General features: G+C 45.0%; 1 protein-coding gene across 2 annotated transcripts in view; it reads right to left on the bottom strand.

The window, feature by feature from the left end:
• filip1b (filamin A interacting protein 1b) overlaps positions 1–131 on the bottom strand; it is a 48,856-nt gene extending 48,725 nt beyond the window's left edge. For both annotated transcript variants that reach the window (XM_066676761.1, XM_066676760.1), the window contains exon 1: positions 1–131. This exon is cut by the window's left edge and continues 79 nt beyond it. The gene's annotated coding sequence lies outside the window, so the exon portion shown is untranslated.
• Between the last annotated feature and the right edge of the window lie 10,869 nt (positions 132–11,000).

Raw genomic sequence — 11,000 nt, forward strand, 5'->3', positions numbered from 1 at the left:
GCTTTAGCCTGACCACCCACAAACACACACCATCACAAAGAGAATGCCTCTCCTTCTCTCTTCTTTTCCCGTCTGCCTCTGCCTTTTCTTTGCCTTCTTCACCTTCTGTTCTCCCTCCTGCTTCCAGTCCCGGCAGCGTGAGCATGTGAAGTGTGTGTTTAGTACCCTTCTAAATGTGTAAGCAGAGAGTGAGAGAGAGGGGGGTGAGAGAGGGCGGGGAGAGTGGGGAGAGAGAGGAAGGGAGAGAGGGAGAGAGAGAGAGAGAGAATGAAAGAGAGAGAGAAAGAGAGGGCGGGAGAGTGGGGAGAGTAGGGGGAGAGAGAGAGAGAGAGAGAGAGAGAGAGAGAATGAAAGAGAGAGAGAGAGACAGAGAGGGAGAGTGAGAATGAAAAGACAGAGAAAGAGAGAGAGAGAAAGAGGGCAGGAGAGTAGGGAGAGAGAGAGAGAGAGAGAGAGAGAGAGAGAATGAAAGAGAGAGAGAGAGACAGAGAGGGAGAGGGAGAAATGAAAGAGAGGGAGAGAGAGAGAGGGCAGGAGAGTAGGGAGAGAGAGAGAGAGAGGGAGAGGGCGGGAGAGTGGGGAGAGTGAGAGAGAGACGGAGAGGGAGAGAGAGAGAGAGAGAGAATGAGAGAGAGAGAGAGACAGAGAGAGAATGAAAGAGAGAGAGAGAGAGACAGAGAGGGAGAGTGAGAATGAAAGAGAGAGAGAGAGAGAGAGAGAGAGCAGGAGAGTGGGGAGAGAGAGAGAGAGAGAGTGAGAGGAGGAGGAAGAGAGAGAATGAAAGAGAGAGAGATAGAGAGAGTGAGAGAGAGAGACCAATCAGGAAGAAGAGGTGGTCAGATGTTCTCTATGTAGAGTTTGTGCTGGTAAGAGTGGATCAGACACAGCAGTGCTGCTAGAGTTTTTAAAGACCTCAGTGTCTCTGCTGGACTGAGAAGAGGCACTGACTCTGGACTGAGAAGTTTCCTTGAGAGTTCACATGAGTGTGTGTGTGTGGAACAAATGCCTTTTCTAAAGAGCAGTTAAAAAAACAATTTTAAAGATTGCACAGATAATTTCACACAGTTGCAAACCTGAGGACTCAGTATCCTCTATGTTTGACTTAGAGTCAAACAACCACGGATCAAAAATGTTTTAATTTAAAATTCCAGAAAGTTTCAAAAAGCAAAAGTGAATCCTTGCAAAAGAATTGATGTATAGCACATGCTGCTGAAGCCTTTCTCCATGTCACATGTCCTCACTCTCTCTCTCCAGCACTGAGCACTCACTGTATTAGCAATGCTCACCTGATTTCTCATTCATTTGCAACTTGTGCTGTGTGTACAATTTGTTTGTGTACAGTGTAACTACTGTTTACAGCATTTGCACTGTATTACAGGTCTAGAGAAGTGTACAGGAGGATGTGTGTAGGTTTTATGCAAATACCACACCACTAAGCATATGTAGAATTAGTTTTCAACTGCAGTCTGAAGGAACCTTTTAAACACAAAATGAAACAGTAATACACAAGAGGGAGGGCTATAATGTGAGGTGGTACTAGTGTGCTGTGGTTGTAGGCCTAATGCCGTAGGCGGAGTCAATATCTCACGTTATAGCACTATACTACAGTTCGTTATCACCGTTCATTAGATAAAGAAGTCAGGAAAAAATTTGTTTGTTTATCTGTGTTGTCTTTTGTGGGGTAACTCTCAGTGAACTCTGAGTTTTGAACTGGTTCCATTCAGGATTTATGAACCTTGGTTTGCTCCAGCGAGTCAGGCCGTGTTTACACCAGTTACACCAATAGGAACCAAGGCTGGGTTATTCAGGGATGCTCACTGTCTAAATCAGAACAGCACCAGAGCCGGACATCAACAGAGAGTCAATAACATGTCATAGTTTAAGTGTTTAAGAGCATATAAATGCTGCCAAGTTTTCATTTATTCATTATCTATAACCCTTATCCAGTTCAGGGTCGCGGTGGGTCCAGAGCCTACCTGGAATCATTGGGCGCAAGGCAGGAATACACCCTGGAGGGGGTGCCAGTCCTTCACAGGGCAACACACACACACACACACACACACAAAAAACACACTGGAGCACCCGGAGGAAACCCACGCAGACACAGGGAGAATACACCACACTCCTCACAGACAGTCACCCGGAGGAAACCCACGCAGACACAGGGAGAACACACCACACTCCTCACAGACAGTCACCCGGAGGAAACCCACGCAGACACAGGGAGAACACACCACACTCCTCACAGACAGTCACCCGGAGGAAACCCACGCAGACACAGGGAGAACACACCACACTCCTCACAGACAGTCACCCGGAGGAAACCCACGCAGACACAGGGAGAACACACCACTCCTCACAGACAGTCACCCGGAGGAAACCCACACAGACACAGGGAGAACATACCACACTCCTCACAGACAGTCACCCGGAGGAAACCCACGCAGACACAGGGAGAACACACCACACTCCTCACAGACAGTCACCCGGAGGAAACCCACGCGGACACAGGGAGAACACACCACACTCCTCACAGACAGTCACTCGGAGGAAACCCACGCAGACACAGGGAGAACACACCACACTCCTCACAGACAGTCACCCGGAGGAAACCCACTCAGACACAGGGAGAACACACCACACTCCTCACAGACAGTCACCCGGAGGAAACCCACACAGACACAGGGAGAACACACCACACTCCTCACAGACAGTCACCCGGAGGAAACCCACGCAGACACAGGGAGAACACACCACACTCCTCACAGACAGTCACCCGGAGGAAACCCACGCAGACACAGGGAGAACACACCACACTCCTCACAGACAGTCACCTGGAGGAAACCCACGCAGACACAGGGAGAATACACCACACTCCTCAAAGACAGTCACCCGGAGGAAACCCACACAGACACAGGGAGAACACACCACACTCCTCACAGACAGTCACCCGGAGCGGGACTCGAACCCACAACCTTCAGGTCCCTGGAGCTGTGCGACTGCGACACTAAGCTGCTGCCCCATGCCAAGATTTGTCTGTTTAAATTATAAGTGAGTATTTTGGAGGCTGAGCTAGTGAATGCAGCAGAGAAACATAATAGACACTTTTCGAGTCGAGCTGGACACAGCTCATAGAAATCACACAGATGTAGCATTTTGCTGTTTCTTTATTTCCTTACGGTTTTCTGCAACCCTCTGCTATCTTGTAAGCACTTACACCATTGCTAGGTTCTGTGTATTTTGTGGAGTAATACCAGAAGAGTGTCATTCAGAGTGGCATTATTGTGCACTCCTGGAATGTCTCTCAGCCAATCACATCGCAGCATCTGGACTAAAGATCTAGACACAAACCATTTACACTAATGTATTCTAAATGTGTGAGATCACCTTTTATAGTCAGTGAACCCTGTATCTTTAGGGGTTACCTGCCATACAGTTTGTATAATGTCAATTGAGTAGGATGCTCTGGAGCATTCAGCACAATGCTCAATGACGAGTTGGAGTGGTGTTTGTGATCAACCAACTTCAGTAGCTGACCTCACTGATGATTATGCATCTGCCATCATGTTCTCACAACAATGCTCCTTCATAGTGTAAAGCTTTACAGGAAAATTAGAGGCTGTTAATGCAATAAAAAGGAATAAACGGTCTACATTCAAAGAAATGTTGTGTAAGTAAATGTCATAGTGTGTAGTGCTGGAGCTATATTTACATCATGCTCTCAGTCACTCAGCACTGTTAGCAGCTGAAGGGATTGCAGCAGACTTTTCCACACCCCTCAGACAGCTGAGCTCTGCCCCACACTCTCATCCACCAAAAACACTCCAGCAGTAAATGTACTACCAGAACAAACACACTCACAATAATAACATTAATATTGTACTATATTTTCATTTATCTTTCATTTCATCAGCGTACAGGAGCACTTTGTAGTTCTACAATTACAGACTGTAGTCTCCAGTTGATCTGCGTACTTTGTTTGCTCTGTTCTTCAGTGTTCAGTAAATAAGTACTAAAGGCACCACTTACTATCAATAATCAATAACTCACTGTTCGTTTTCAATACATTCAAACTTTTCTGTGCACAGCACTGTGCAAAAGTCAGAGAACACACTTTATTTAATTTCGAGTCAAAATAGATTAAAGGAATAGTATGGATTTGGTATTTTGCTTCTGAGCTCAGCACTGATCATCAAGGGGGTGGATTGGGTTGGTGTTAGTGGTTTCCTACCCTCCTCCAGAGTTACATAGTGCAGTTTCTGGTTTCTTTTCTACAGAGTCCCGAGTAGCAATCACATTTACTCTGTTCTCCCCGTTACAGCTCAGTGGAGCCTCACAATGACTCTAAAGCTGTAATGTTATGGTAAAAATACTACCTAGTGTTACTTTAAGTAAGTGTACAGTATGTGAGTGAGTGAGTATTTATGAGAATACATTCTTCTATCATGTGAAAGACACAAAAAGCTGCACGAGAGTCTTTTACGAGTCTCTCACCACAGTGTGACGGATCAGACACCATGGCTCCACACAAACACTCACACTGAGGTGTGTCTGTCCACTCTCTGAGGAGACAGAGCTCGTGTTTACAGCCATCAGCTGGAAATAAAGTGATAGATGGGGACAGGCTGGAGGTCTAGAGGGGGTCCTGTAATGTAATTCTGTAAAGATTACTATTTAAATGATTATTTTGAGACAAACATACTCCAAATGTCCACAAATAAATGAAAGTGAAAGGGTCTGCACATCACCATTACACCACAGGACACAGGACAACAACAACACTTGCACCTTTTGCTAATTATGGGATTTGGACCGCCCTGGTGGAAATGTGTAATTATACACTATGTCTACTATCCTAATCTTGTCATCATACCTTTAGAGTGACTGTGAGTTTGCCTCTGTCCAAAGAAAAACATGTATCTCCAAGATAGTAAATGTATAGGAGAAGGAAAAGGACCTCTGATATTTCAAAGGAAGTCCATGGAAGAACAGGAGGGTGGCAGGACACCTCCTCACACTCAAACCTGTGGGCAATCTTGCACAGCCAGTCCACCTATCAGAACCTGGAGGAAACCTACACAGTCACAGGGAGAACACGCTACACTCCCCACAGACATCTGAGGAGAGGATTGAGCCCGGGACCCTGAGACCCTGCAGCTGTGTGACAGCAACCATTTCTGAAGTATCCCTCTGCTTATTGTTATTTTGAACATATAAATAAAATAATGTGTTTTAACCAAATAAAGCAGTTGTGATTAGTAACAACGGACGTGTAACTGATATATAACTGATCACATTAGTGAGCTGAGTTCAGAGTGATATTAGGGCAACGTGGTGAGAGTTTGGACTGAGCTTTACGGTCCACACACCCAGGTGACGTAATGTAGCGGCTGTTATTGGCCGAGTTGTTTATTGTTGTTGTGCAGTGTGCTGTATTTATAGTCCAGAGCCTGGTGGTCTGCTTTCAGTGTTACATCTGTAGTGAAGATGATTCATCTGGAATAAGGATGTGAGAGTAACTGAAGTATTTGTGTCAGTCAAGACTCGTAACTAACCACAGCAGGAGGATGTGGATGATTGCACCAATGATGCCATGTTGCTTTTTATGAACAGATGAAAATGGATTTTAAAAATGTACGCTCTGTTTCCAAAATTACTCACTCACCCAAACAAATCATTGAATTCAGGTGTGTTCTAATCACTTCCAAGCACTAATGCGCTTCTGCAAAAATTCCCATAAACACATTCCTAAACCAAGTGGAAAACCTTCCCAGAAGAGCTGAGAAAGGGTTAGCTGACCTCATATTAAACCCTATGGATTAAGAATGGGATGTCACTCTAGTTCATATTTGTGCAAGGGCAGACAAACAAATACTTTTGGAAACATAGTGTATATGTGGCTCTTACTGAAGTAATTCTCAAGCTGGTGGTCATTAACCGTTGGAGGGCCTCGAAACATGCTTTTCCACTGCATGGTACCAACTCAGGCTTGGCTCTGGTTTTTTACATTTCCTCCAGACAACTCTGGTCCCTGGTGTGTAGGACTGGGGACTTTTATAGTCCCTGCTCACCTGTGGTTTGAAGTGTAAACCTTGCAGAGCTCTAATTGGCCAGAGAGACTTGTCAATCACCATGAGATGCAAACCTCCAGCAGAAACGAACCATCTGTAAAATCTCCACTTTACTGCAGAGATCACCTTGGTTTTTATCCAACACACAGCAGCAGCTTATAAAAAATACACAGTGGTCTTTTGAAGAGGTTCAAATACTTCTCCAAAAATATTTCTATTTTTCCAACTATTACATAGTGCAGTTTCTTCAGAGCTGAGCCCAGAGTAGCAGTGACAAAGACTCTAATCTCCCTATTACAAAACCAGAGGCTATGTTCACCCTATTACAGGTCAGTGAAGCATCACAATGATTTTGAGTTACAAATACTACCTAGCGTTCCTTTAATCTCCAAGGTTTGCTGAACTACCTTCCCAATCATTAGCTATCAACAATTCCATAGGCCAGCTAGTCTCGCACATTTGAACACAGTGCCATCAGCCTGAGAGTGTGAGGGCTAGCATGTGGTTTCTCTGAGATCTGTGAAGCCAGCCACAGTTTGTTTCCACAAGCATGTGGTGCAACAGCACTGGACAGCTCAACACGCCGGAGGAGAGCATCAAATACTCAGATCCGGTTAGCACTGTACTGTAAGAAGATGGCTGAGGCATCCAAAATTGAACATTGAGAATCAGCTTTCAGCACTTGGAGTTCTGATTTTGAGCATTGGTTCTGAAAATTTTGATCCGTATTTTGATTTTTTTTCTTAATTCTGTTCATGTTGCGGGCGGAACTGTGGCGCAGCAGGTAGTATCGCAGTCACACAGCTCCAGGGACCTGGAGGTTAAGGGTTCGATTCCCGCTCCAGGTGACTGTCTGTGAGGAGTGTGGTGTGTTCTCCCTGTGTCTGTGTGGGTTTCCTCCGGGTGCTCCGGTTTCCTCCCACAGTCCAAAAACACACGTTGGTAGGTGGATTGGCGACTCAAAAGTGTCCATAGGTGTAAATGTGTGTGTGTGTCTGTGTTGCCCTGTGAAGGACTGGCGCCCCCTACAGGGTGTATTCCCGCCTTGCGCCCAATGATTCCAGGTAGGCTCTGGACCCACCGCGACCCTGAATTGGATAAGCGGTTACAGATAATGAATGAATGAATGAATGTTCATGATTCATTGTCCCTAAGTGCTTCATCCTGGTCAGGGTCATGGTGGGTCCAGGGTCTACATTGAATTATTGAGCATAAGGCAGGAACACACCTTGGACTGCATCCCAGTCCATCACAGGGCATCACACAGTCACCCAGTCACTCACACATGTGGACAGTTCACCTACAAACGGGGTTTTGGGAGAAACCCACTCAGACACAGGGAGAACAAACCAAACTCCTCACAGACCTTGACCCAAGCTGAGGACTGAACCTGGGACCCTGAGACCCTGGAGATATGAGTCAGTGTGCCAGCATACTGTCCCACAATTCAGTTCACTTCAGATGTATTTGCATTGTATACTGTAAACATTGTAAACCTTGTAAACAGGTCCTCTAACTCTGACTCTGATTCTGACTCTGGTCCTCACTCTGATTGTAATTTTATAACCTCAGCAGCATGTAGCTCTCCTCCAGATGGATGCTGCTTGGAGATAAAATCCCCAGAAATATTTTTATTGACCAATAACAGAAACCTCCGGTAATTTCCCAGGCTATAATGATTTAGGTGATGACATCACCCTTCTGTCTGCTTATGGTTTATCACAAACAGCAGCCCATTGGTGACCAGCCTCCAGAAACCTCTAGAAACCTTGGCCATAGTTCAGCCTCATAAACTCTCAGCACTTTTAATGCGGAACAATGAACACATGTTGGACAAGTCCAGCCAATCCGGTCCACAGACTGAGGCCCACTGACCACAGTCATGCAGCGAACACAACAAAAGGACGTTTCTTGTGAGCGATGCATCATAATGAATGCATTTAACATTGTTTGTCAGTGAAACCGTATGACAGTGATATGTAAGAGTGGGGTGTGTCGATCATGCAAAACAAATGACGAAAGGAAGTTAGATCACACTGTCCATCTATTCCATAAATCACTTTATTCATCTCTCACAGACACACACACACACACTTTTTCTCTTTTCCATCTATCCATGTCTGATCTGGTTTCAGGCAGAAGGCCAGGAGTGCATTAGTAACTCATAGAAAGCATTCTCATTTTCAGAAGTCTCAAACATAAAGGAAAAAAGGAGCTGAGTAAATCTGATTATAGAACATGAGCGTACGCAATGACACAGGCTTCAAACACTCACTAAATCCACTGGCTAAATGTTGCGCTGGATTAGCATAAGAGTACACACAAGTGCACACACACGGAAGCTTTATAAAGCTCCAAACACTCGCTCATTCTACTCTGTACTTCAATCTGTGGCTAAATTATTAGACCCTGCCTTGCACTTGTGGACACGGACGTTCGAGTGTTGCCTTGACCCAACATCTTCACAGAAACGTTCTGAAATCTAGTGTAAGAGTAAAAGCTTTTACTGCAGAAAAGGAGAATGAATTCCCAATAAATACATTTCAGAAGAAGTATCCACAATCTTTTTCGGCCGTGTCGATTTGACCGGGGACCTGGGCTAAGTACAAAGGTCCATATTGTGTTGACTTTAACAGTGGATCCACGTCCTACCTGAAATCATCAGGAGCAAGGCAGGAACACACCCTGGATAAGGCATCGCAGGGCATCACACACACTTACACCTGTGGGCAGTGTCACACAGTTAATTAACCTAGCAACATCATTGTTTACGGACTGGGTTAGAAAACCAGAACACCCGGAGAACACACCACACTCCTCACAGACAGTCACCCGGAGGAAACCCACGCGGACACAGGGAGAACACACCACGCTCCTCACAGACAGTCACCCGGAGGAAACCCACGCGGACACAGGGAGAACACACCACGCTCCTCACAGACAGTCACCCGGAGGAAACCCACGCAGACACAGGGAGAACACACCAAACTCCTCACAGACAGTCACCTGGACGAAACCCACGCAGACACAGGGAGAACACACCACACTCCTCACAGACAGTCACCTGGAGCGGGAATCGAACCCACAACCTCCAGGTCGCTGGAGCTGTGTGACTGCGACACCTACCTGCTGCGCCACCGTGCCGCCCGTTTACAAATGTATGTAAGTAAATGTTAGAACATTGAGCTAGAACTCATTTTATTAAATAAAAGAAAACATTTGAATATGATCAGGATCACAGTCATGTTCATAAAAATGTACAGCTCAGTTTTAAGGTAAGTTTCCAAGGGAAAATACACAATACACACCGCCGATGGAAAGAAACATGAGTGAGTGGGAGGACACATTCAGAAAATTCCTGCAACACATTACAGCTGTGACTTAATTACAGTTAGAATACACAAGAAGATGAAAATGTATGTGAGCAGCGGAACAGAGTGTATATTGAGAGCACACAGAGGCTCAATTCACACACGCTCTGAGGAGAACAGCAGTGTGGAATGTGTGATTCTTCCCAAGTGATCGGTATCAGCTGCTCAAAAGGAGACATTTTAGTTAGATACACAGTAAACGGGTTCTCGACCCTGACACTATGATCACGTTCATGTTATTTATGTTGTTTATTCATTTGTGAATGAATCTGATCACTCACTCACTCCCAACAACAACCCAGCACTGTTTTACATTTACATTTATCATACATCGTCTACAAACCTACAAAATTCTTTTGTGTCTGTTTCCTTTTCCCAGTGTGGGCTTCTCTCCAGCTCCACACCCTTTCAGACCCAGTGCTCATTTGATGAGGAGGTTTGAGGCAACACCAGGCTTTGTGCAGTTGTTAGGAATCCGATGGTTTCCTTTATCCTGAAAGGTAAACAACTTGAAAAATTGTCTGAGGTATAGCACATGGCTTCATTTCTCCAGAACACACAGGTTCACTGCTGGGGAGCCCAGTGCTGGTGGGGTTTACACCCCTCTGCCCTACACTTACCACTGGGCAAAGTGCATCAGTAATTGGTGCACCTTAAAGTCTCTGAATTCAAAATGAGGGTCATGGGGACTTCTGGACACAGTGTAAATGTGAATTTACTCGGGGCAGGGGCTTCATCAGAGCTATTCAAAAGCATGTTTACAGCGCCATCTGCAGGATGCTGTGTTGTAAGTGAATTGGGAACATAACCCATAACATTTTGTTTCCAGCGTCTTATTTTCAATGTGCAGAAAAGAGAGGAAGATTTGGAGTGGGGTTAAGAGACAGGCCCTATCTCACACACTATGAGATGTGTTATGGATAGTTCTGATGGTTGTTAGCTTTTAGTTTTATTGTCTACAGGACTTTGGTTTAAATGTGCTTTATAAGAGAATAACAATAAATAACACTTACATTTACACACACATTTATGGGACGATAAATGTAAAGTGCTCTGAGATATAGACATACAAAATACAAATAAAGATAAGAAGAAAAATATAAGTTTGGCAACTATGGATCAGGGTGAATGTCAAGAATGGAGAAAAAGAAAAATATGAAAAGCTGAAAAACCTCTCTTCTGATCTCTGACCTGGCTCCATGACGCTAAACATCTTAGCATCTATTCACTGACTCATGTGTGTTTATCTTAGTGCTTGACTGTTTAAACCGGTCTGAACTTTGTGCAGGTCTGGAGCTGGTTACGCTGGTCACCCAGCTGCGTCATGTTGGTTGACCAACATACCAGTGACCAAAACACAATAAACATGGGTTTTGTTGGCAATCACAACTTCATTTACTGCTGACCAGCATCCAAAACACACAATACACTGGTTTAACTGGTTCTTCAACCAGCTTGTCTTTTTGTTTTGAAGTATTTTAATCTAGGCGGCATGGTGGCACAGCGGGTAGTGGCGCAGTCACACAGCTCCAGGGTCCTGGAGGTTGGGGGTTGAGTC

The sequence above is a fragment of the Hoplias malabaricus genome, chromosome 7, assembly GCF_029633855.1.
Source record: "Hoplias malabaricus isolate fHopMal1 chromosome 7, fHopMal1.hap1, whole genome shotgun sequence".
Taxonomy (NCBI): domain Eukaryota; kingdom Metazoa; phylum Chordata; class Actinopteri; order Characiformes; family Erythrinidae; genus Hoplias; species Hoplias malabaricus.